The sequence below is a fragment of the Jaculus jaculus genome, chromosome 4 (genome assembly GCF_020740685.1).
Source record: "Jaculus jaculus isolate mJacJac1 chromosome 4, mJacJac1.mat.Y.cur, whole genome shotgun sequence".
Lineage (NCBI taxonomy): Eukaryota > Metazoa > Chordata > Mammalia > Rodentia > Dipodidae > Jaculus > Jaculus jaculus.
In genome coordinates, this window is record NC_059105.1 from 143,268,915 (window position 1) to 143,296,875 (window position 27,961).

The 27,961-nt window shown below is 32.9% G+C and overlaps 1 protein-coding gene across 3 annotated transcripts in view; it reads left to right on the plus strand.

Moving 5' to 3' along the window:
• Nucleotides 1–27,961, plus strand: part of Cadm2 (cell adhesion molecule 2) — a 1,093,192-nt gene that overhangs the window by 232,089 nt on the left and 833,142 nt on the right. The gene's annotated exons all lie outside the window — the stretch shown is intronic.

Genomic DNA, 27,961 nt, shown 5'->3' on the forward strand with positions numbered 1-27,961 from the left:
GATAAATATAAGGCTTGCACTGTCCACTTTTTAGTATCTTCACTTGTGATTTCTCTCTCTCCCATTCAATTGCATGCAGCATGGCTTTTCTGAGCTTTCTGTCAGCTGGTCTACATGGAGAAGGTTTTCAGCTCACCTCCAACAGGATTTCTCAGTGACTGTGCAGCCCAAGTATGAGGAGTCTTCAGCAATAGGGTCTTACCATCTATTCCTTGTGGGAAACCAAGGGCCTCAGGAATGGCTTGTAATGTTTTGGGGGTATCAGGGTCCTACTTGACCAACAACTCACTGCAAGGTATCTCATTCTTGGCAATGGAAATTTTCTCGTAACAATCCTGAGTAGTCTATTGTCTAAAAAGTAGGTTTACGTATGATTTATTTATATCCTCTTGGATTTTTATTAGCCTTCCTTCCACCTTTCCTTTACTCAATCTCTTCCCCTGACTTCACTTAGACCTTTTCACCCCCATTAATCTGTTCTTCTACATACATATATAAAATACATCCCAATAAATCCAACTCTCCCTTCCTTTCTATTTCCATTATATCTCATTTCTAGCTTACTGGCCTCTGCTACTGAGTTTTCTTCCTACTCACACTGAAGTCCAATCATGTGCAGCTAGGATCCACATATGAGAGAGAAAAATGTGATGTTTGGTTTTCTGAACCTGGGTTACCTCACTTAATATAATCCTTTCTAGATCCATCCATTTTCCTGAAAATTTCATAACTTCCACTCATCAGTTGAGGGGCATCTATGCTGGTTCCATTTCCTAGCTATTTTGAGTAGAGAGGTAATAAACATGGTTGAGCTAGTATCACTAAGGTAGTGAAATGAATCCTTAGGATATATGCCTAGGAATGCTATAGCTGGGTCATATGGTACATATACTTTTAGCTGTCTCAGGAACCTCCACACTGGTTTTCACAATGGCTGGACCAGATTGCATTCCCACAAACAGTGTAGAGGGCTTCCTCTTTTTCTGCATCCTCACCAGCATTTGTGGTCATTTGTTTTCATGATGGTAGCCAATCTGACAGGAGTGAGATGGAATCTCATTGTAGTTTTAGTCTTCATTTCCCTGATGACTATAGACCAATTTTTTTAGAAGTTTATATGCCATCTGTATTTCTTCTTTTGAGAACTCTCTGTTTAGTTCCATAGCCTGTTTTTAATTGGGTTTTTTGACTTATAATTATTTATTTTTGGAGTTCTTTGCATATCCTAGATATAAATCCTCTATCAAATATATAGCTTCTGTAGGTTGCCTCTTTGCTCTATCCACAATGTCCTTTGCTGTATAAAAGCTTTGTAATTTCATGAAGTACCAGCAGTTGATCTGTGGTTTTATTTCCTGAGCAATTGGCAATGGTTATATTCAGAATGTTTTTTGCCAATGCAAAAATGTTGAAGGCTTTTCCCTAGGTTTTCCTCTAGGAGTTTCAGAGTTTCATGTCTGCTATTAAGGTCTAATTTGGATTTAATTATTGTACATGGAGAGACAAGTTTCTATTTTCATCCTTCTATAGATATATATCCAGTTTTCCCAGCACCATTTGCTGAAGAGGTTGCCTTTTCCCCAATGAGTATTTTTGGCTTTTTTTTTTTTTTTCTTTTTTGGTCAAATATCAGGTGGTTATAGCTACCCGGCCTTACATATGGGTCTTCTATTATGTTCCATTGACCTATATGTCTGTTTCTGTGCCAGTGTCATGCTGTTATTTTTACTATGGCTCTGTACTATAGGTTAAAATCAGGTATGGTGATACCACCAACCTCATTTTTGTTGCTCAAAATTGTTTTAGATATTCGAGAATTTTTGGTGCTTCCAAATGAATTTTTGGATTGCTTTTTCTATTTCTGTGAAGAATGTCATTGAAATTTTCATGGGGATTGCATTAAGTGTGTAATTTGCTTATGGAACAATTACCATTTTCACAATATTGACTCTTACAATCCAAGAACAAGGGATTTTCTTTTATTTCCTAGTGTCTTCTGTAATTTCTTGCTTGAGCATTTTAAAGTTTCAATGTAAACATCCTTTACTTCATTAGTTGGGTTTATTTGAAGGTACGTTGTTTATTTATTTTGATGCAATTGTGAATTTGAGTGCTTCTTTGATTTCATCCTCTATGTGCTTATTCTTAGCATATAGGAAGGCTACTGATTTCTGTGTGTTTTTTTGTATCCTGCTACATGGCTATAGGTGTGTTTATCAGATCTAAGAGTTTGCTGGTAGAGTCCTTAGGGTCCTTTACGTACAGGATCATGTCATCTTCAAATAATGATAACTTTACTTCTTCCTTTCCAATTTATATCCCTTTTATGTGTGTTTCTTGCCTTGTTGCTATGGCTAAGACTTCCAGTACAATATTAAAGTTGGGACAGTGGACACCCTTGTCTGTTCATGATTTCAGTGGAGAAGCTTCAAGTTTTTCCCTGTTTAGTAATATGTTGGCTGTAGGCTTGTCATAAATAACCCTTATATGTTGAGATATGTTCCTTCTATTTGCAGTCTCTGTAGGACTTTTATCATAAAGGGATGTTGGATTTTATCAAATGCTTTTTCTGCATCTAATGAGATGATCATGTGATTTTTGTCCTTTTGTCCATTTATATAATATATTACATTTATTGATTTGCTTTACATTGAACCATCGCTGTATCTCTGGGATAAAGCCTACTTGGTCAGGATGAATGATATTTCTGATATATTCTTGTATTCTATTTGTCAATGTTTTGTTGAGAATTTTTGTATCTATGTTTATGAGGGAGATTGGCCTGTAATTTTCTTTTCTCATTCTATCTTTGCCTGGTTTTGTATCAGGGTGATGCTGGCTTCATAGAAGGAGTTTGGTAAGATTCCTGCTTTTTCTATTTTATGAAAAAGTTTAAGAAGCATTGGTGTTAGTTCCTCCATGAAGGTCTGGTAAAATTCACCAGTGAATCCATCTGGGCCTGGATTTCTTTTAGTTGGGAGATTTCTGATAACTTCCTGGATCTCCATACATGTTATAGGTCTATTTAAGTGGTTAATCTCATCTTGATTTAATTTAGGTAGGTTATATGAATCAAGGAAATCATCCATTTGTTGCAGATTTTCAAATTTAGTGGAATATGTTCTTAGGGTATGTCCCTATGACTTTTTAAATTTCTCTGCTATCTGTTGTGATGGAGCCTTTTTCATCTCTAAATTATTAATTTATGTCTCTTCAGTTTTTCTTTTGGTCAGATTTGCTAAGGGTCTATCAATCTTGTTTATCCTTTCAAAGAACCAACTCTTTGTTGCATTGATTCTTCGGATTTTTTTTTTTTTTTTTGGCTTTTCTTTGTTTGTTTGTTTCTATTTCATTAATTTCTGCCCTAATCTTTATTATTTATTCCTGTCTACTGATTTTTGGTTTGTCTTATTCTTCTTTTTCCAAGGCTTTAAGGTGAAGCATTAAGTTGTTTACTTGTGACCTTTCTAATTTCTTTCGTTTTTTGTTTTGTTTTGTTTTTTGAGGTAGGGTCTCACTCTAGCCCAGGCTGACATGGAATTCACTATGGAGTCTCAGGGTGGCCTCGAATTCAGGGCAATCCTCTTACCTCTGCCTCCCAAGTGCTGGGAGTAAGGTGTGTGCCACCACGCCCAGCTCTAATTTCTTAATATAGGTTCTTAGAGCTATAAATTTCCCTCTTAGGACTTTCTTTATTGTGTCCCAAAGTTTTTTGTATGTTGTATTCTCATAATCATTTGACTCTATGAATGTTTTGATTTCCTTCTTGATTTCTTCATTGACCCATTCATCATTTAGTAGTGTATTGTTTAGAGTCCATGATTTTGTGCTTGCTCTATAGATTTTCTTGCTATTATTTTATAGTTTGTTCCCATTGTGATAAGATAGAATGTAAGGAATTATTTCAATTTTCCTGTATTTGTTAAGATTTGCTTTGTGTCCTAACATATGGTCTATTTTAGAGGATGTTTCATGTGCTGCTTAAAAGAAGGTGTATTCTGCAACAGTTGGACGAAATGTCCTGTAGATATCTGTTAGGTCTTTTTATTCTATGACCTCATTTAATCCAGATGCCTCTCTGTTTATTTTTTAGCTCAGATGACCTGTCATTTGATGAGAGTGGGATGTTGAAGTAACCCATTGAAACTGTGTTTTGTGTTGTCTGTGATCTTAGTTTTAGTAGCATTTGTTTGATGAATTTGTGAGCCCCCACATTAGGCGCATATGTATTTAAGATTGTAATGTCCTCCTGTTGGAGTTCATCTTTAATCATTATAAAGTGACCTTCCTTATCTTTACTAACTAATGTTGGGCTGAAGTCTACCTTGTCAGATATAAGGATAGCAACCCCTGCTTATTTTCTAGGCCCATTTGCTTGAAACACTGTTTTCCAAACTCCATCCTTTGTAGAAAGTTGTGTTCCTTGGAGGCAACAAATTGAAGGATCCTGTTTTTTAACCCAGTCTATAAACCTATGTTTTTTGGTTGGGGTATCAGGGCCATTTATATTAAGAGTTATTATTGAAAGGTATGTGTTCCTTTTTCTTTCTTTCTTTCTTTTTTTTTTTTTTTTTGGTTTCAGAATTCTTCCAGTTTTACTTTTGCTCTCTTGTATTAAGTAGTATTTGAGTATGGTTTGAATTTTCTGGCTTCCTTATTTGTATGCTTTTCTTTCTTCTTAGCATGGAGGATCCTTTCAAGTATTTTCTGTAGAGCTGGTTTTGTCTTAATGTATTCCTTTAGCCTGTTTTTGTTGTGGAATGTCCTTATTTCTCTGTCTGTTTGAATGAATAGCTTTGCAGGATAAAGTAACCTTGGTTGACAGTTGTTATCCTTCACAATTTAGAATACATCATTCCAAGCCCTTCTGGCTTTTAAAGTTTGTGTTGTGTAATTGCTATGATCCTGGTGGGCTTGTCTTTGTATGTGACTTGATTTTTCTCTCTAATTGCTTTCAATATATTTTCTTTGGTGTGCATGTTTGGTAATTTAATTATAATATGGCGAGGAGAGGTTCTTTCCAGGTTTTATCTGTTTGGTGTCCTAAAGGATTCCTGTATCTTCATTGGCATCCCTTTACCAATTTGGGGAAAGTTTTCTTCTAAGATTTTGTTGAAAATGCCAACTATGCATTTGGAGTGAAATTCTACTCCTACTATACCCTGAGTTCTTATGTTGATCTTTTCATAATGTCCAGAATAACTTGAAATTACCATTCATACTTTCCTAATAGTTAGCTTTTCCTTACCCTCATAAGCCAAACCTCATAGTTCATAGTTCTTACTGCATTCAGGTCTTTCAACTTTCACCAGAATAGTCCAACAAGCTGTACTTATAGCACTGCAAGACATTTCTTAGGCTAAGGTTTCAAATCCTTCCATATTCCTCTTGAAAATCAGCTCCATAAAGGCAAAGCTACACCAGTCAGTTGTCTAGCAGCAATCCCTCTCCTTCATACCATTTACCGTTGTAATTAACATCACATTTCTGGTAGAAATCATCCAACCAAGAGCAGCTTGGGTGGGGGGGGGGGCAGAGAATTTTATTTTGGCTTACAGGCTTGATGGGAAGCTCCACTATGACAGGGGGAAATGATGGCATGAGCAAAACGTGGACATCCCCCTGTAGCCCACATAAGGTGGACAATAACAACAGGAGAGTATGCCAAACAGTGACAAGGGGAAACTGACTATAACATCCATAAACCCACCCTCAACAATACACTGCCTCCAGGTGTCATTCCCGAATTTCCATCAGCTGGGAACCTAGCATTCAGAACACCTAAGTTTTTGGGGGACATCTGAATCAAACCACAAGTGTACACTAAGCTTACAGATATTTTAAGGAGACTGATTTAACTAATTTTCATATGTCTATAAATCATAATATTATGGTTTGGCTCAATGCCCAATTATTGTAAAGATAAAATAAATACCCATTGGATATTTTAGTAATAAACATAGAACTTCCTTAGATAATTTCCATTGAGTTAATTTACTTGTGACCTCCATTTTGGACATTGTCTCTGTCTTATTTCATACATGAATTAACATAATCTATCAAGTTGAAAAATAAATCCATCAATTTTCATGTAATATGTGAATATATTTTAACTATGCATTCCTGATAGATTAAAATTATGTTCATTTTTTTTTCTATGTGTCTGTGTTTCTATAGGATTGAAACAGAGTTATGTATCCCATACTGGTCTTGACTTCCCTGTTTAACTAAGGCTCACCATGGTCTTCTGCCCCTCCTGCCTCTACCGCTCCCAGCAAGTAGTGCTGGGGCAGGACCAGGCCTGCTGGTTCCTCCTGAGGGGTTGAGGAGGAGGGTGGGTGTCAATGGCCAGGAACAAAACCACCTAGCCAGGAGTCTCATCAAAGCAGGAACTCACTTTATTGTTAGCAGCAGGTGTTTATATAATGTTGAGAACGAAGGTGGGGATTTTAGGATGGAGTGAGATGTCAGGGCCAATAGCATACTGTGACTTCTGAGATGATTGGTTCTAACTCTAACTTCCTGTGCGGAAGTAGCAGGCCAGAGGCCATTTGGCCCCCTGCTGAGTCATCGCTGGCCGGAGGCAGTTCTCCAAACTTTAGCTAGGCTCAGGAAGTTCCACTAGGCCTCACGTCCAGGCCTCGCAAGGCCCAACATACCACCACAGTGCTCTCATGGCTGACTGAACAATGTTTTGTCCTATAGCACTTAGCACAATGCACAAAAACATTCATGGCAATAAGTTAAAATGACATATATAATATGTCTCTTCAACAGCTATGTTCAGTCCCGTGCTAGGAGTTTTATTACATTTATGGACATGAATTCTCTTTGTGATATTTTGAGGACTTATTAAGCAATAAGGAGGGAGCATAAAAGAAGTTCTCCTAAGATGTATCATTTGACAGCAAATACAAATACAATAATTCAATGGAACCAAGTCATGTTTGAAGCAAAAGATAATAAAAATAAAATTATCATGGGCTGGAGAGATGGCTTAGTGGTTAAGTGCTTGCCTGTGAAGCCTAAGGACTCCAGTTCGAGGCTCAATGCCCCAGGACCCACGTTAGCCAGATGCACAAGGGGGCACATATGTCTAGAGTTCGTTTGCAGTGGCTTGACGCCCTGGTGTGTCCATTCTCTCTCTCTGTCTGCCTCTTTCTCTGTCTGTCACTTTCAAATAAATAAATAAACATAAAACAGTTAAAAGAAATAAAATTATCTCTAAAAAGACTGATGTGCCTTGCTCAATCCACATTATTTATGTTTAACTTTTCCTCCTATTTATGACCTATGTTTTCACATTGTAGATCAGACCACTGAGCACACAAAACACAAATTTAATTGGATTATTTTAGGACTACATTGCCATCACCCCCTTTTCATGTGATATCACTAGAAATATTTTGATAAAAGCACAATACAAAGACCATAATGAAGGGATATACATACTGGAAGGTTTATGCCTTACATAAAATTTGCCTTAAGAAAAATTAGAAGGGTTTTAATATACAAGTATGTGGACAGAAAACCAGCAGCAAACTACTAAAAATGCAAAGCATTACTCACAAAGTGACCTGAGGAGAAGACAGTCTGGTGTGAAGATTTTTCTGGTTTTATAATAAATAGGCATACACAAATAATTAGTTTGTGACAGTTTTAATGACAACCTAGCGACGGGAGAAGATAAATCTACATATTGAGAGAAAGCATTTAAAATGTTGACTTGTGGAATGACAGAAGTAAAGAGGATGCATTTACTTGGAGACAGGCAGCTTGTCTAAATATGACTAATATTAAATACAGGTGATTATAGCATTTGAAATTGAAATTAAAAATAATTCTGATTCACTTTCAAAATTGCCAAATCCCCTCAGCTGCAGCTTTCACCAGGTGCTGGTACAGTTGGAACAACAAGCATATCCAATGGTTTAAAAATAACATTCACGGGTGTCACCTGATGTCACTCCGGATAAGAAATGATGCTCCCAATCAGAGAGAACACACTCTGGTATTCATTCCAACACCTCCTCAACCTGTGCTACATATTTACATCATGCATTTTTAAATCATCTTTGGAATGTTGAACATATTAAATAGATTAAGCATTCTGAAGGTTGTAAATACGGAAAGAAAGTGAGCACTTTCCTTTTGAAAATGGGATGACATACTGAGCTTCTTTTAAATGGTTAACTTTAAGAAAAAGAAGGTACTTTGATTTTTTTTTTTTTTTCCTGCAAAATGCTACAAACTGGGTCAAACATTTGTGTGGTATCCATGACTTCTTGTTCTTGAAAAGATAACTTACGATCTACAATTCTGGGCTTCTCATGTACATAGCTTTCTAAACATATTGGATTGAAAATAGAAGAAAATATTTAGCAAAGCACTCAGGCAGACAAGATGTTAAGATTTTTTGTGTGTGCACATTTATTTTTTCCAATAAAAATCCTATGAGGAAGGTATTTCATCTACTTCAGATTTTGTAACTTAAAACCTGAAATGTTAAGTTGATTTTCCAAGATTAAAAAAAGATTTCCTGAAATTGTCTCTCATGCCAAGACTTTCTCGTTATATATTTTAATTTGTAACTGTCAAGTTGGTTTCTCAGTCTTTGTTGTTACCTCTTTTAACATCCCTACATATTTGGCAGCACTTTTTGCAACCAAAACATTAAAAATAATAAATGCATTTACTACTTTTGCTCAGCTTATATACTTATGTATGTTACTGAATAAAGCACAGAATGGCAAAGAAGAGATCAATAACCACCATATATTCAATTATTCAACTCATTCAATTATTGTTACAATTTTAATACTTTTCTCATATCTTAGCTCCAAACTTCAATGAATTCTAGAATAAAAATAGAATTTGAAATAAAACATAAAATTGGAAGACATACCAATGATGACATTGCTATTTGATAATATGTCAAATGAATAAATAAACAAGACACTTTAAAAATATTAGGTTAGAAGAAATACCCCTCACTTTAATGGCAACACACATGCTGATTAGTTGAGGTATATGGACTCAACTTTGAATTCTTGACAGTTGAACAAGATTTTAGTACCTATTTCTAGAAAACATACACAAGTAAATTGTCATTTTTAAAATGCTTTAAGTAATAGATTATTAATTGAGCATTGATATCTTAAAGAATCAATATTTCTGGAATTTTTCATCTACATTTCTTTGGCATGGCATTGTTATTTTAATTTCCCATAAGTGTAATTTCCTCATACTGTATTATTTGTGTCCATTATTCCACTTAATTATGCTACAAGAGTTTATGGCTTTATCTAGAAAGCAGATTTTCACAAGAAATGTTATACTGTTCTTTGCCATGTCTGTCTGTCTGTTCATCTATCACTCTATCATCTATCGATTTCTATTTATTTCACCAGTAGAAATAAAAGTATAACCATATTAACTAAAAAATGGTGTGATAATGTAAATTTGTGCTTCCTCTCTTTGACTATGTGCATGAAAATTACAAATAATCTATCTTTTTGTGAAATGAATCAGAAAAAAGGGAAAGAAAATTTATTTCAAAACAACTGTATAAGCAATGCAAAACTAATTCAATTCAAAATCTAATGCATAGAATGAGTATTTTTTTTGCATCTTCTTGAAGCTGAAATAATCTTATTTTTTGTGGTCTTCATCAAATTACATACATAAGATTTGCAGAAATGGAAGTATAGTTCTTATTTTTATGGACATGGATTAAAATAGGGAGCTACATCTTCTGAGGAATAATAGCTTGGTGATATTGCCACCTAATGTTTCTTTAGTAGTAACAGAAGAGAGATCATATTTCATGTGAGATCTGACAGAGTAGGTATCAACCAGTTATTTTTCAAAAAAGAATGTGGTAATTTTATGATTGCCTTACATTGTTTAGGGATAATAGCACAATTAACAATTTTATCTGGAATCATAAGGATTAAAAAAAAAACTGGTTAAATTGGGAATTATTTTCTAATACTAAAATCAATATATTTTTAAGTTCTTTTTGGAGACAAAACTTGCTCATGATTTTAAATAAATCTATTGTAATTTTAAATTGACAAATGGAATTGGAAGTAAAATATCATAAACTGGGGATCATGGAGGTGGAGATTTAGACTCAAGGTTGCAGGAAAGTTCTTCCTGTAAGATTAGAGATTGCAGGTAAGATGCTTCAGAAAGACACATCATCCTATATAATCAATCAAATAGTATTTCTTTGTAAATATAAAGTTGCTCCAGTTTTTATCTGAGTTAATACCTTGGTCACAAACTGTAAAATTGTCCCTCCAAAATATTTATTGAGTTTATCCTATCCCACATATGTCCTTGTAAGTACAGTTGTAAAAATTTAACTCTTTATGGCCTGGTGTAATGCTCAAGTCATTTTAATCAGATAATTATCTAAAATTAATCAGTTCTGAATAAAAGTGAGAAAATAAGGAAAAGAAATAAAACATTAATTAAAAGTTAATGGTACTCAAATTTCCCCCCATAATTGCCTCATCTGTTATTTCAATATAACATCCCATTTTTCTTAAACACATTTAGGCAATTTAATGACAGTGAATTTTTTAATATTACAATAACATACAATATATTTATATTTATTAATAAATTGAACTTTAAAATTATACTCATGTAAATAAAAGTGATTACTTCTGGAAAATAAGGGGTTTAGAAGAGAGTGAAAATGATATATGCAATTATGGTCATGCCTTTACATTGTACCTATTACATCAAGACAAGATTTAAAAATGTAGAATTATAAAATTAAAATATAAGTAAGTTATAGAAATAAAATAGCAGAATTATACAAGCAATAATTTATGAATGTTGGTATACTGAAAATAGAATTTAATATAACAAATACATTCTCAAAAAATTATCATTATGTTCATGTAAAAAATAGTGAGATTTCTCCAGTAAACATTCTTTAATTGACCATAGCTTTATTCATTTATACTTGAAAAATTCATCTAGACTGAAAAACAATGTTCCTACAATTTTGAGTTTACAGTAGAATTGCTTTTGAAATACTTAATGCCAGTTCACCAACATTTACTTTTAACATCTTTAGAAATTGCCTTATTACTAGAAAGAGATCATTTCCTCTCAACATTCTAATGGTTACTAATCACATGATTTGTTAGCAGGTGTTACACATTTAAACAGAAATAATAGATAGTTGGGAAATCAATCGTGACATATTTTTATGTTATGTCCTAATGTTGCAAAAAGCTTCCTTATTTCAATTTTCAGTAAAAGAAAAAATGGATTTACAGATAATCATAACTGGAATATAAATATAAAAGCCTAGAATTTTATTCCATTTCCGATTATTATGCTTTAATCAATGCTAAGAAAGTATACTTTTTAAAACATTTAAGCCAGGCATGTTGGTGCACGCCTTTAATCCCAGCACTCGGGAGGCAGAGGTAGGAAAATTGCCCTGAGTTCAAGGCCGCCCTGAGACTCCATAGTGAATTCCAGGTCAGCCTGGGCTAGAGTGAGACCCTACTTCAACCCCCCCACAAAAATTATGTGTATATGTGTGTGTGTGTGTGTGTGTGTGTGTGTGTGTGTGTGTATGTATATGTGTATGTGTGTGTGTGTGTGTATATGTATATATATATAGGTATGTATATGTATATATGTGTGTGTGTGTATGTATATGTATATATATATGTGTATGTATATATATATATATAGTAATTTTTAAATGATAGTCTTTTCTTCTTTAAAGAATCTTATATATTCAAAGAATGGCTGTTTAAATTTCTATGTGCAAATTCAACATTTAAGAATTTTTCTATCAAAAATAGTTGTCTATGGAATATTTATTATTTATTAGTTTTTCAAGGTAGGGTCTCACGCTAGTCCAAGCTGACCTGGAATTTACTAATTAACTGTTGTTGTCCCAGGGTAGACTTGAACTCATGGTGACCCTCCTATCTCTGCTCCCAAGTGCTGGGATTAAAAGCATGCACTACCATACCCAGCTGGAATAATCATGTTGATGATTTCATCATTGTATAACCCAAATTTTGATTTTTCTTTGGTCATATTTGGTTTATGAAATTGAACAATGGATTATATACAGCACAATGCCTTCTTGTTTTAAACAATTTTTTTTAAAAAAATAATTTTTCATTCGATTGCAACGAAGGAGAGAAAGAGAGAGAGAGACAAAGAGAGAATGTACACACCAGGGCCTCTTGGCCCTTCAAACTGCAGATGTCTGTGCCACTTTGTGCAACTGGCTTTATGTAGGTTTTAAGAAATCAAACCCAGAGCATCAGGATTTGCAAGCAAGTGCCTTTAACCTCTGAGCCATTTCACCATCTTATAATGCATACTATTTTCATTTATGATAAAATTGGAAATTGTGGACTGTTTTTGTTGTTTAAAAAAATGTTGTCCCTTGAGAGTGAGCAAATTTCCAGATGTAGAGAAGTTTACATTTAGAATAATATAAGGATAGTTTCAAGATGCTAATGAACATAGTGAGATGCTGTGTAAAATATCTTAATGGTTTGTGGTAAGGAGCCAATTGATAAAGACACAGTTCTTCTGATGACACCAATTGTGCTGTTTCATTGCATCTTATCCTCCAAGAAACTCAGGCAACCCCCTGAGATTATCATGATCTATGTTCTCATATCAAAGGTGGGGGAGCCAGCAATATAGATTGATAAGGTCTTAACAATTAGATGAATATTTTATACAAAAATCAAGTGTACATAATGATGATGGTTTGTCAAATCATTTCTATTCTGACTTACACTTGATACCTCAAAACTATAAGCTATTTTCAACATAATCTGTCTTAGTTGAAAGAAGCAAAGTATATCATATATAGTACATATATATATATATATATATATATATAAATATATACACACACACACACACACACACACATACATATATATATACACACACACACACACATATGTATATATACACACACGCATATATATGTATATATACACATATATGATTTGAATATAAAGGAAATGATTATGTAAAATATAAGATTATTTTCTGTAGACTTGAAATCATGCAAATATTAGTTTTTGTTTGTGTATATGTGTGATATGTGTCTTTGTGTGTGCATACATGTGTGTGCCTGTGAAGGTATTAGATTGATATCAAGAGCTTTTTATTTTTGCTCTCCCCTTATTAGCAGAGGTAGGGGCTCTTCCTTGGAGCTAAAGCATATCATTTCAGTTAACCTACCTAGCCAGCTTACCACAGGGGATCCTATATTTCTGCCACACCCACCTGACATTAAAGCAGGTGCTAGAGATCAGAAATCCAGTCCCACTACTTGTGTGGCAAATCCTACATAGCCTGAACTATCCATCTAGGCACCAAACAACAACTTTATAAAACTAACCAGAGTACATGTAAAATATGTTATACTGATTATTTTGAATTAATAATAAAAATAATATGATGAATATAACCTGGAAATACTAGTTTTTTATATGCCAAATGCAAACAACACATATATTCACCTGAAGAAACATGACTTCTTTTTTTTTTTTTTTTTTTTTGGTTTTTCGTGGTAGGGTCTCTCCCTGGTCCAGGCTGACCTGGAATTAACTATGTAGTCTCAGGGTGGCCTCGAACTCATGGTGATCCTCCTACCTCTGCCTCCCGAGTGCTGGGATTAAAGACGTGCGCCACCACGCCTGGCAAAACATGACTTCTTAATTGGATAGTATTTTTAAAAAATATGTATGTGTTTTTGTTCTTATTTGATGGTTTGTAAATTGTAATGAGTTGAAAATTTTAACCACCACTGGAAATACCACTACTAGGAAGTATGCTCCAAAAATACACTGACCTTGTCATAACCTAAAATGCTTACTTCAAAATGGTCCATTTCAAAACAGAAGTGCTCTTGCTATGTACACTGTGTTACCAGTAGCAATTATAGGTAGCTGTCACTTTAAAAGTACCCATCAACACTGCCTAAATATACATTATTTTTATATAAAAACCCTGGTATCTTCTTTCAACATGTATTTTGAAGAGAGCTAATGTGGAGAATAAGCCTTAAAAGCAACTACATTTTCTTGTTATGCTACTGTGAATAAAAATTGTAGTCATTAGTCAAGAAAAAGTGAATGGAATTGGTTATATGCTACACAGTGACCTTGATATTGATTTCTTAAAAATATTCTTATACCCTGCATGATTCCAAAACAACTACTGTTTCACAGCCTCACCTCTCTATATAAACTATTTTCCATTACAGAATATTATATCCTTTGCAGTTAAAGGAAGAGGGTGTTGTCCCAGAATGCTTTAGTAGATGGGATAATAATGGAAGTAAAGGTGTGATACTATGGTAATTGGTTAGGCAGCTAAGGTAACTGGTGAGGCACATGGAGCTCTGGAATGTACCTTCCACTTCACAGGGACTGAGTAAGCACCCTGTAAAGTAAAAGGCACAAACTGCTTTAAATATTACAATTCTAGGAGAGACTGGAAAAGGAGCATTGTCACTGGGTAATTTCTTTGGTTATATATTTGTAAATACTTTACCTATTTATTTAAGAGAGAGGCAGATAGAAAGAGAATGGGTATACCAGGAAACAGACTCCAGATGCATGGAACATCTTATATGGGTACTGGGAAATCAAACCTGGATCCTTAGGCTTTGCAGACACTAAGCCATCTTTCTAGGATGGGTTATGCATTTGCAATTTTATTAATAGCTTTTTAAATGAATGCACATGTTTTCTTCATCTCTGGAATGAATTAGATATTTATCAAGGTTTCCTAACCAAATAGAAGTACTTTTTTAAGATGTTGGCCATGTACCTCAGACAAATCCTATGTTCTTAAGCTTTCAACTGAAAGTCTGGATAGATGGCTTACTGTTGAAGGAGCTAGCCTGCAAAGCTTAAGGACCCAGGTTTGATTTTGCACATCCCAGGTAAGCCAGATGCACACTGTGGCCCATGTGTCTGGAGTTCATTTGCAGTGGCTAGAGGCCCTGGTGTGCCCATTCTCACTTGCTCTCTATGTCTCTCTCTATCACTCTCTCCCTCTCTCTGTTTGTAATATAGAAATAAATAAAATAACTCTTAAATAGGACAAAAATATATTATTAAAAAAAGATTTCAACTGAGAAAAGTTCCAAATAATTTTAACTTTGATAATGCTATTTATTATGTGGTCTTCAATGTAAAATAATTTTTGGAGGAAATTTTGTGTATCTTCAGGATGTAGATGGAAGCCAGTGTATTCAGCATTCTATACCACTATGTAAATGTGACAGTCTATCAAAGACATCATGCTTAGATAGAAAATTAAAGCTCAATACTTTTCATGTTTGTCACACACACAATTCAAATTCTCTGAAGTCTATTGGTTATTTACTTCTTGACCAATTTGAGAATTCCTTGAAATCTGCTGATACTGTGTTTGGCTATACTCTAAAATGTAATGGCCATTAAATTTAAATTTCCATAGTAGAACATGTCTGAAATACTGTGTTTAGTCATTCAATATTTTTTTTTTGTTCATGTTTTATTTATTTGAGAGTGACAGAGCAAAAATGACAGAGAGAGAGAGAGAGAGAGAGAGAGAGAGAGAGAGAATGGGTATGCCAGGGCCTCCAGCCACTGCAAACAAACTCCAGAAGTGTGTGCCCCCTTGTGCATCTGGCTAACGTGGGTCCTGAGGAATCGAACCTCAAACCAGGGTCCTTGGGCTTCACAGGCAAGTGCTTAGCTGCTAAGCTATCTCTCCAGCCCATTCAATAAAGATTTTGAGAAAAAAATTGAACACACCCACCTGATAATAACCAGGATAGTGAAAGTCCCTGAGAAACTTGCTAGAAAATTTGACCAGAGATACTGAAAAGTTCAAATTTAAGATGAACATAGGACATAGTTGCTTCAAATTATTGAACCCTTTGTCCTATGGACAAAGTTTTAGTATAAACTAATTCAAAATGATATAACAGAGAAATAAATGGACAAATTTATTAAGAAAATCAAGCTGGGCATGGTTGCACATACCTTCAATTCCAGCACTCAGGAGGCAGAGTTAGGATTGCTGCAAGTTCAAGGCCAGGCTGAGACTACATAAGGAATTCCAGGCTAGGCTAGGCTAGAGTGATATACTACCTACCAACAAAAAAAAAAAAAAAAAAAAAAAAAAAAAAAAAAAAAAAAAAAAAAAAAAAAAAAGGAAGGTGGGGGGAAGAGATACACTTCTATGAAAATTGCAGGTTATGTGAAATGAGAATGTTTAGTCATTGTTATATTTCTTGGATTCCCAAGAGAGGCATATGGAATGGGATGAGGAAACATCTCATTTTGATGCTCTTCGAATTTAATTTCCTTGTGATAATCTCTTCCTGAATAACTTAGTGTTCAAAATATTTAAGATAATAACCTAATAGGCTGAACTGTATACACTTGTAAGTTTATACATCAATGTTACTTGAATAAGAATCATTTCATATGGTTATCTCTGTTCATAAGTCTGTAAGGCTACTCTGAAACTGAAGAAAAATGAGGAGGGAAAATATTTCTTTTTTACTGTATTTTCTGCTAATTTTAAATGAGATAAAAATAAATTTAGGACATTATACATGCAGCTAAATCACTGGGAAAAGATAAAATAGTTGTCAATATTCCAAACTTCCCTTATGGAATTTAATTAATCAAACAATGTGGAATCAATAGAAATACAAACAAAACAGAACCAAAGAACAGAATGAAGTGAGCTCATAGTTGTGAGAATTGTCTATTAACTGGACTTTAATAATAAAATTATAATAAGTTTTGATTAATTTTTTTATAATTGTGAGCAGAGTATAATGAATGGATTTATAACTTTAAGTAAAAGCATAGCTAAATAATTGGAGAAATGGGAGAAACATGGTGAGAAACACTGAAAACACACATTAGGACATCTGCGCTTGGTGCTAAGTGTCACCAACTCAGTAAATGACCCTGAGGGAGACAATTAATTAGCTCATTAATTACATGAGTTTTATGCATTAATTGAGGTTTAACTATGTTCTAAATTTGAAGTTCTACTATTATTTTAAAAATATGCTGGAAGTAAAATTTAGCATTTTGGTAAGTGTGATCTAAAAATAAGAAATTCTAGCACAAAAAAAGACACTGTAGCCTCAATATGTGGATAATGGAAATATATTTAAGAGACCCAAACTATTGTAGACTTAGAGAATAATTTATACTTAGTCGTATTTTTGTATTGTTTTCACATTTTCACTGAATTAACTATATAAACATGATTTGAAGGCCAGTTTGCATACTTGCTGGGTTTTCTGCTATGGTCAGATTGAGAATACTGATGTTAGATCTCTGACACCAGAAACTATCTAACCTCTGAATGTGGTTCGGTGCTTGGTATCTCCAGAGCCATAGGGTAATCTGGAGGACAATTTACCATTGTTGACTTTCAGCCAATGACTGCAAGTATTGTAAACAAGAAGGCAAGCCCATTGCATGAAAATCCATGAATTTATACTTTGACAATGGCTCACAGTAACTGGTGACCTTGCAAACTCTCTGTGGGACTGCAATGTATTGAAAAATCCTTCTCAGTGGTACTGAAGCACTCTTTCATTCACTTTTTCCTCTGCTTCACAATCTAATAACATATCTTCCTATCCCTCTAATTGACTTTCATTTCATCTTAAAAAAAATCTTGTAAATATAATTCTATCTTGCCTTTTGTTTTTTGTAAAAAACTATGATAGTAGAGACATAAATCCTAAATATTTGACTTATTTTTAAGTAGTATATGATATCCAATTTACTTGTTATTCTAAGAGTAAAGGCTATCAACATGTATGAAAATTTATCAAAGTTTCTTTATGGTGGAAATATTTATTCTGGCTAGCTAAACTATGTACATTATTCAAGTATTCTGGAGCTTTATTCCTCTTGATTAAATTACATTGTCATCCTAAATTCCCTCTGCTTAAAAAAACAAACAAACAAACATATATTCAGGCTGGAGGGATGGCTTAGTAGTCAAGAGATTTGCCTGTAAAGCCACAGAACCCAGATTTGATTCCTCAAGACCCACGTAAACCAGCTGCACAAGGTGCTGCAAGACTCTGGAGATCCTTTGCAGTGGCTGGAAGCCCTGGTATGCCCATTCTCTGTCTTTCTCTATCTCTCTTCATCTTTCTCTTTCAAATAAATAAATAAAAATAAAAATTAAGAAATGAAAGAGAAAACAGATATTCCCCACGGTTCTTTATAGAACCATCATGGATACCACTTATTTCATAGAAATTTCAAGTAGCTGTAAATCTTCTCTATTCAGGAATAGCATTGATTTATATATTTTTGTTTTAGATCGTTAATAAACCTCACTGTAAACTACAACTATTATGGGACCAGGGTCATTCTTTCACTTACACTTATATTCCTGTGAATCTGGTATTCGGAACACTTAACTACAACCCCATGGAGAAAACCTGAAACCCCACTGAGGAGCATCTGCAATGGAATGGGGGCAGGGTCCAGGGAAAAGAGGATAATAACACATGATGTATCCATATAGAACATCTTTTTAATAATAAGGATAATAATTAAGGTTTAGCAAGCTAATAAAAATAAAAGTAACTTTTAAGTTGGTTCTCCAGTATTGACAGGTCATATTAAGTAGCCATTGGTAATATTTTTTTTTGTAAATTTTGTAAATTGTAATGAAATTCCTTGTGTAGGTACAAAAGGAGATGTTAAAAAATAGGCAATGTGTTTTGTATTTATTGTAAGTAACACTCTGAGGAGAAAATGTTGACTAAGTTTTCATCTTTTCTACAACTAAATAGATCTATTATAGACAAAATCACAGTCACTTGCTGATGATGTGTCTTTTCTCCTTCAATGGAATCAATTCATTGTTTTATAGGATTACCTTTGATTTGGAAATTGATCATTGGTTTGAAACATAATAGAAGCCAGCTGGGACTTTAGAAATGATGACCTTTCTTGCACCAGTAATTTTAATTCAGTGAAATCTATTTACTGGCCACTAGCAGTGATTAAGCACTAAAAATCTACGGGGCACCTTCCTCCACCAACAGTTGTGATATAAAAAATAATAAAAAGTATATGCTATTTAAATAATATAAGTATTTTACATGTTCCATTTAAAAAATAAAACCTACAGAATTTTCTAGCTACAGTGTATAAAGTATGAAGATCTTAGTCACAGATCAATGTGAAAGGCATCAGATCTTGGGTATTTGTTTTAAATATGATAATTCAATTACGTGGAAGGATCCAGATTTTCACAGTATCAAACAAAAAAGAATGAGAATACAAAACATACTCCATTGCAAAACTTAAAGGACACTGACTTTGATTAACTATGATTCTTATTCCCTCCATTAGTGCAAGTAATCAAGTATTTGAATTTCAAAGTATAGGTTTATTTCCTTGTTCCATTACAAGTGATATAAGTGACCTGTGTGAGAATATTAGATTAGTAATTTTACTTAGTATTCACCTTATGCTTAGAAGGTGTGAAATTGTTAACTCATTCCAATTAAGTCATTATCCAGTTATGTTACAAATAGATTTCTGCTTAAAAAGCTTATGTAAGCAGGTGTGGAAAGAAAGGAGAATTTCTACCACTTGCTTCAGGAGACCTTTTATGCTGCTGTTCTTTATTGCTGTGTCTCATTAGCATCAAAATTAGTGAACACATACTATGCACTTATGGGGAAATGAGACAAATTAAGGATTCTATATAATCTCAAAATATTTTAATAATTAGAAAGGCCTAGACATTTTTACTTACTTCTATTTGAATAAAATAGAAGCCTGTCTTTCACTGGCAGAAGCATTAAGTTTTATAGATTTGCTTTAACAAAATACAACAGGGTATTTAGTTCCAATAATCAAAATTAGTTTTTTCACCATTCTCGAGTCTAGAAGCCTCTTCTAGAGTATCAACAAGTTATTATGGCTTTGAGTCCATGCAGATGGCTTGTTTTGTTTCTTAACATGATTCCATGATCACCCCTTATGTGTGCTTTCGATGTGTTTCACCATATATTATCTGTTATAGCCTCGCGTATTACCTCATTTTCCATGTCAGTATTTAAAGTCTTTCTTTCCAAAAACAATCACATTTTAAAGTACATGGTTTAGAACTTTGATGTAATAATTTTAGGGAAACATAATTCAGTATAATATAGTAGAAAGTTGGCAGAGCATAAAGTTAGTATTTTACAGAGGGATTAATTAATGCTGCTTTTATATATTTGTTCTTATTTTTGATTATGCAAAGCATCAACCCCAAGCCTCATGTACAGTCTATGAAAACAGTCTACCCCGAGATGCATTCCTATCCCTTGCAAACTTACTTTTGTAACAATATAGTAAGCTAAAAATTTCTTAGTTCTTTTTCAATTTTTATATCAACTCTTCTGAATTCCCTTTAAGTCATTCTTGTGTTTCTAATACTTGTTTTGGGGAAGAAGAAAGTGTGTAGCAAATATTATGAAAAGAAAATTATGGTCTCACATCACTGAAGTATAGGAGATTCGAATGTTTCTGTTATAAGAGGCTGAAGAAATGAAGTCTTAGCTTCCCTTGGGATAGTGTGCCTTTTGTATGAGTTTTTTAGAATGTGGAGAAGAGCCCAAAGGGAAAAGTCAACAATATCACCAGCTTAGACAGCAGGGAACAAATGCCAAAATGTAATATTCATTTTGATGAAGTAATTTAATAAAATGCTTCTTAACACAATGTACTTGCCATATTAAAAGAACCCTGTACAGGTAGTAATGGTGATTCTTCCAGACATCATTTGTTTTTTCTCAAATAAGTTAATAGAAAATAAAGATCATTCTAAAATTTTCTCACAATAAAATCCTCAAGTAAATTTAATGTTCAGTATTGTGGCATAAAATAGACTTGTAAAAGTACAAGGTATTAGGAAAGGCCATGTAATTTTGTGATACTCTGTATTTACCATGAAATGTCATGCATTATTAATAATAATCTCTTTTATTTTTCTCCCCTTGTTGCTTCTTATAGGTGAGTAACTGAAAGTTAAAACCCGAATTCGTGGATATATAAAGTATTATGGGCTTTACTGTTATTGTCCCTGTTGGTAAGTAAAGAAAAAATGAAAATTTTGCATAAGCAACATGTTAAATGGTAAATTTTCCAATGATATAAATTAGCTTGACATAGATCTATATCTTTGAGCATCAACATCACATATTTAAAAAAAAGACTCAATGTTAGCCACCTGAGTAGTAGAAAGTAATTTTTTTACAATTATTATTTTTTGTATGTACCCATTCAGACCTGGCACACAGTGAAATTAGCCTGCTTCATACGTGAACAGGAAAGATTTAACAGGACATTGGTTGTTATTTCATATGACAGGTTGTTTGGAAGATACCAATGGAGATGTAATTTTAAATAGGCAATTTTGATATTGTTGAATAGTTTATAAAATTATAAATAATGAAATTATATTACAATGTTTTATTAATGGCTACGGCTCTAAGTGGAGTCTAGTCTTTAGAATTTATATTTTAAGTAGCAATATGAGGAATTCAATATTCTTCAGCAGTTTGATATTAGAGGTCAAAAGAAGACACAAAGCTATTGCTTAATGTTTAACAAAATTTTAAGAGAAAAATACATTTCTGGTCTAAAAATTACATTATGAAAATTTATAACTTTGTAAAATACATTTTTAGAATTAGTACAGGGATGCTTTACTTTTATCTATCTTTTTGTCAGACACTGATATGGTCTGAGATATTTAAAGAATACTGAGTAAAAATGTAACTCTTCAAAAATAATTTTGAAAATGAAATGTTCCTTCAGGTAGACTCAATATATTGGAAATGTTTGTTTAAATGTTAATCATAATCACTAGGATTATTAGTGCAAGTTCAAATATATGACCTAAAACTTATTTAAAACTGAAAAATTACTTCCCTTCACATTGACTGTTCCATTAAGAAATTATATTGTTTATATGATAGACTCCAGAGAAGGTATCTGTATATATGTAAAGCTGTCACTTCAGACATGAGTGTGTGGTGGGCTTTTGTGAGGTTTCTTTCTCATCTTTTTTTGTTTTTGCTTCACATTTTGTTTATCATTCATAAAGTATTTATGATGTTGCATCGTGCAAAGTGTGATATTGGTTTTCTCATCAAATTTCAATGGAAGATCATGATTAATATCTTAGATAAAGCCTTCCATTTACTTTTATTTGAATATGTTCTTAAGTAGAGAAACAAACTGGTAAGAAATTGCTAATTCTCTGAAGGCTTATATTTATAACAGTGTGTTTTCTTGGTTGGATAAAATATTTTTACATAAAAATGTTATTTTGTGACATGATTTCATTGGGTTATGACATGAATTTATTTCAGTTTGTGATAGTTGTTTTTAAATATTACAGATGTTTAACAAAATTTAGATAATGATATTGTTTTCTCAACTTTCAGCATACTTGTGTATGTTCATAAAATGTTGAACAGGATAACACCAATAACATTTAGTCTTATTAGAACAGATTAATGGCTCCTATACTGAAAATGAGAAAATAAATGGTTTGGAGTTGTGTTCAATAGGAAACTTTAGTTAAGCAATGGAGCATTTATAATTGTTCATAGTACTTATTTTCTCAAATATAGGAAACATTTTAAAGACAAAGGAGGGTTGATCCTGTGATGGATATACTACAATTTTGTACTTGAAGCATTTTAGTATTATAGACATTTGCATCTGAAGTAGCATAAATAGATGAAATGGCATACCTTTTCAGTCCATAGCAGAGTAATCTATGGCTCAAGGTGGCACATGCATCTAGAGTTTGTTTGAAGTAACTGGAGGCCCTGTCATGCCATTTTGTCTATCTCTGTCTGTGTTTCTCTTTTTCTCAAATATATATATACATGTACATGTATATACATACACACATATATATGTATAAAGTTTGTTTTTTTTAAAGAGTAATCTATGTGTTGATTTTTTATTTATTGAGATTGAGATTCTGGGGAGCAGTTTGTTCAATTATGAATCTAATACATTATGCCTATGCTTAAGATTGCCAATATTGCAGCAATAAAATTTAAGTAGAATAAATCTGAAAGTCTGGCCTATGAACAATTTCAGTGAAAGTTCAAAGCTAGAAAAGTAAGATAGGATAGAAAAGCCATTAGCCATTATATTGACAGAATGTTTATTGAAGAGGTAATGCCTGTTTGTTTCATAAAAGGAAAATTTGATAGGCAAAAGTACTATGTAATGGGCAAATATTGTAAAAGTTATAATCAAAAGAATTTAGATAACATAGTAATGTAACACACATATACACACATATACTCAGAATATACTTGGCTAGAAGTAGACTTAAATGGTTGAAAACATGAGTATTGAAATAATATAGGGTAATCATATTCCTAGATTATATTGCTGAATTAAGAAAATAAATTTATTCTTGTTTAGAAATAAGACACAATGAAACTTGTTTTATATATGATTCATAATGCTTCTTAAAACAAATAATATCGAGGTCATTCCAGGAATGTGACTAATTTTTTTCATTTCTAGATAATTTTGCACTTGCAATTACTTTCTCAGTAACTAGTGCAAAAGACATTTCCTTATAATATTTACAATATAACTCCCCTTAGAAAATTGCAATCCCCTCTTGCACAGTCAGGCTTTCTTATGTGGAACTTGTGGATGGTGAGTCCACTGATATTAGCAAAGCAATTGTTTAACCAGCAAGGCATTTCTGAGACCAAGCAGATCATCACATACCTTGTCATAGAAATCAGAGGCTCAGATTTAGAATCTCTCACATAAATCAGAAAAATATATTTATACACATATCAATATATTTATACACACACACATACACACATATATGTGTATGTGTGTGTGTGTGTGTGTGTGTGTTCTAATGAAGTAGTATAATCCTTTGAAATAAAAATTCCCCATAGACACTATAAGTATCTAGATAAATGTCAGGTATGAGAAATTAAATAAGTAATATTTACTTTCTTTTATTATATTACTGGTTTCTGTTTATGTATTTTAATGTAGGTGAGAATTTAGTCTTTTGAAGGAGTACCTAATAATCTGTATTTTGTAAATTAATTATTTTATTATGCAAGTGTCAGTTTTCATTGTTTTCAAAATTGCATGAAATTCACTTTCCAATATTTAAATTTTTATTACTGTATGTATTAACCACATATTTTAAAAAGTAAATATATTTTTCTTATTTTGATATCTTGATCATATATTTAATTTATGTTCACTTCCATTTCCTTGCCTTGCCTCCTTTCTAGCCCTGATAATTCTCTTCCTCTTTACAACTAATTTCCCTTCTATATACAATTTTTTTTTTATTTTTTTATTTTTAGGGTTGCTTACATGAGAAGGGCTGAGAGATGACTTACCAGAGTATGAGCCATTTCTTACTGGTCACATCACTAGAGAATAGTTTCTCTCCTGTTGCAACCACTAACTGCCAACAGCTCTTGATTGAGCGGTGGAGACCCATGAGCCTCTTCCACTTCAAGGAGGGACTGTTGCCAGGCCAAGTCTTGTGAAGATAATCGTAGGTGCTGTTAGGTCATGAGGGCAATGACCTTGCCATGACTGCAACACAGCCTTTACTAACAATTCACTCTGCACTCCTTTCTCTACATCTTATATTCCTTTTGCTTGGCCCCTATAATCCAAAGAGTTCTCTGAGCCTTGGAGGTGGTGACATAGATGTCTTATTTATGGCTGTGCACTGAGGAATTATTTAGTCTCAGTTCTTGGACCAGTTACAATCTTTTCCTAGACTTAAAACTACAAAAAGAGCTCCTCTGCCAAAGCAGAGACTATCCATAATCTAGGGGCATAAGCATATATATTTAGAAGGAATATTTTTAATTTTATAAAGAAACTAGTTTAACTGATAAAATTTTGAAATACTGAACAGGTTTTGAAAATTTTAAACATTATCAAGGGTTATTTTATATTGACATTTTAATCTACTAGAATGTAACTTATTTATTTTTTGAGACTGGCTCTTAGGATAACTGCATCTAACATGATTACATTATTATAATATTTCATATATAATATACCATAATTTAAAATCATGGAGATGATTTATATTCACAGTTCTAAAAATTCAAACTCTTCAATGGTCCTAAACTCCTGAAACACTAATGATATTTTGTTCAAAACAGAGGCCTAAAAGTTTATGTTCTTTAAATATATAAAACTTTCAATTTAAATGGAAGGAAAATAATATATATACCTTATATAATGTCACCAGTGAAATAGGAACATGCTATGAGATATTTACATTGATGTAATTGTACTCATTCAGAAAGAAAAAGAAATATAGAATATATTCCAAATTCCAGTTAGTGTATAACTATATGTACTTTGGAGTTGTAAAAAAAGGTTATTTGAATAAGACAAAAATGTTTTAACTTTTCCTTTTATAAATATATTATGATTTCTTCTGTATTTCAATGCCATTTATATTTGACTTTAAACATCTCTGAAGTATTTCTGAACATTTATTACACTGAATATTTTCTATAATTTAGTATATTTTTCAGTGAAAAAAAAAACATTTTGTCTTTTTCAGCTTGATTTAGCTTTTATAATAAAATTTCTTGACTTCTCATCCAGAAAGAAAGATAAAGAGTGGCTTAGATTGCTCCTTCTCACTTAGGCATGTGCCCAGCTCATTAAAGGGTTATTTTCAAAGAACTATCATTCACATATCTGTATTGCTAAGTGGTACTTCTTTATTACTCCACACACTAATTACTTGTGTGAAAGTAATAATACTTTGAAATTCTGAAGTATTTTATGCTCTTCAAAATGATTTTGCATGCATTATCTCATTTGGTCCTCATAAAGAGCCTGCTCATTAAATTGTCCAGATGGAGTGGGGAAATCGGAGTATTCAGCCATAACTAATGTCCCCTCAACCAAGGTGAAAATATAACTTGTAGAGGCTTGTCTATAATAATGGAAGATAAATCAGTATCTCCAGTTCTATTTAAAATTATAGGATTTAGCCGACTGCCCTAAATATAGTCTACTCAGGATTGTTTCTTCCCATATCTATTAAATACAAACAAATCCAGATAAACTGGTATATTATAAAATATATCCTCATCTTCTCAGTGACATTGTTATTTAAATATTTACATAAATTAAAATGAAATTGATTTTTGAAATCTAAAACTTTTGGTTGTTTTTTACCCAACATCTCCTAGAGCGCATGGCTATAATAACTGATTATTTCCAATAATAATAAAGTTAGTTTTCACATTCTTTTTTTCTTGCTATGGAAATTTTTCTCAGCCAAAATAAAAAATTAATTTCAAATATGTATAGATTCTGTTTTATGTGTATCAGGATTAAACACACGATAAGTGGTAAAATAAGTGATTAAGCCTACTGACAATTTTTTCAGTCTCAAGTTTATCATAAACAAAAACTGTAGCAAAAATCTCAACAGCAAGCTTGTACTTGTACTTGATTGAAGGATATTGTCCTTTGGGTCCTTTCAATAAAGTAAAATAAAATCATCCAAAACCTTTCTACAGCAAAACCTTTTAAAGAAATCATCGATTGATTCTCCTCAGACTCAATGTTTATAAACCAAACATGCAAATCTATTTATGTGTTGGAAGCTTCAACTTGAATATTATAACATAATATTGCAGTTAAATTTTATTTCACACTTCTTTTATTAGCTTTATAAAAAAAATAAAGAAATGATATGTAAAACATTTTCTGTAGCAACACATGTGCTTGTAACAACTTGAGTATTGTTTCTCATTAGCAATTATTTACCATTTTTCTAAGCTGTGATTTAGAGGAACAGTCTAAGTATAAATTTTCAGATACAATTCAGTTCATTTCCACTATATGCTGCCATCCATAAGCACTGCTTTTATAGGACCTCAGGAATGTCAGAGGTTTCTGAGGTCATTGATTCCATTATATCTATTCATTAAGTCCTTCATTCCTACCCTCACCAACATCCTGCTGCAAAAGCATTAATGTGCTATAATCTGGAAAATTATAGAAAAATGATATTAAGCTTTGTTCATTCTTTATAAAGTGTAGCCAAGAGTTAGAATTTGATAGATAGTAGAAAATAATGATAAGTTTGATTTTTTTCCCCACACAAAGAAAATGTATCAACTAAGTCCCCATTATTTTATCTATTTTACAAAAGCCAAAATGATACCTGGAATGCAATAGTACTCTCAAGTAGTATAATAGCTGTTTCTGCATGATTATTTTCAATCAGAAGTCTTTCCAGGAAGTCATACAATCCTCTACATACCTAGGAAAATCCAGGCAACAAAAATAAAGTTGCCATGTGAACAGTCAAAGAAAATAAAATATTCCAGTATGCTTTTTTGTAAATCTGGATCCAAACTTTGTGGAATAAAGGTCATACAATAAAGCTGAAACACATGGGAACAATGACAACCAGGTAAAGGGGAAATCACTCAGGTTTTCCTTGCCCTCCTACAAGTTTCCCTTTTAGGGAGTACCTGTTGCAATTTTCTGTTTTAACTATATTATATTCAGGACCAAAAGATACATTATTAATTTATCTTGTAGTGTTAGTGGCTCATAGAGATAAATTAAATGCCATAAGTCACCTATCTAGTAAATGGTGACAAGTAAACAATATCAGTTACCTTCTCCTTGCTGAGAAAAATCACCTGACAAAATTCAGTCTAAGGAACAATGTATTTATTCCAGTTTACATTTCCAGATTAAAGTCCACCATTGGCAAGAAGGCATGGTGGCACAAGCTTGGGGGGCAGGGAAGGTCACACTCAGTCCTCAGTGAGAAACAGATTAATAAATCTTCTTTTTAGCTAGATTTCTCC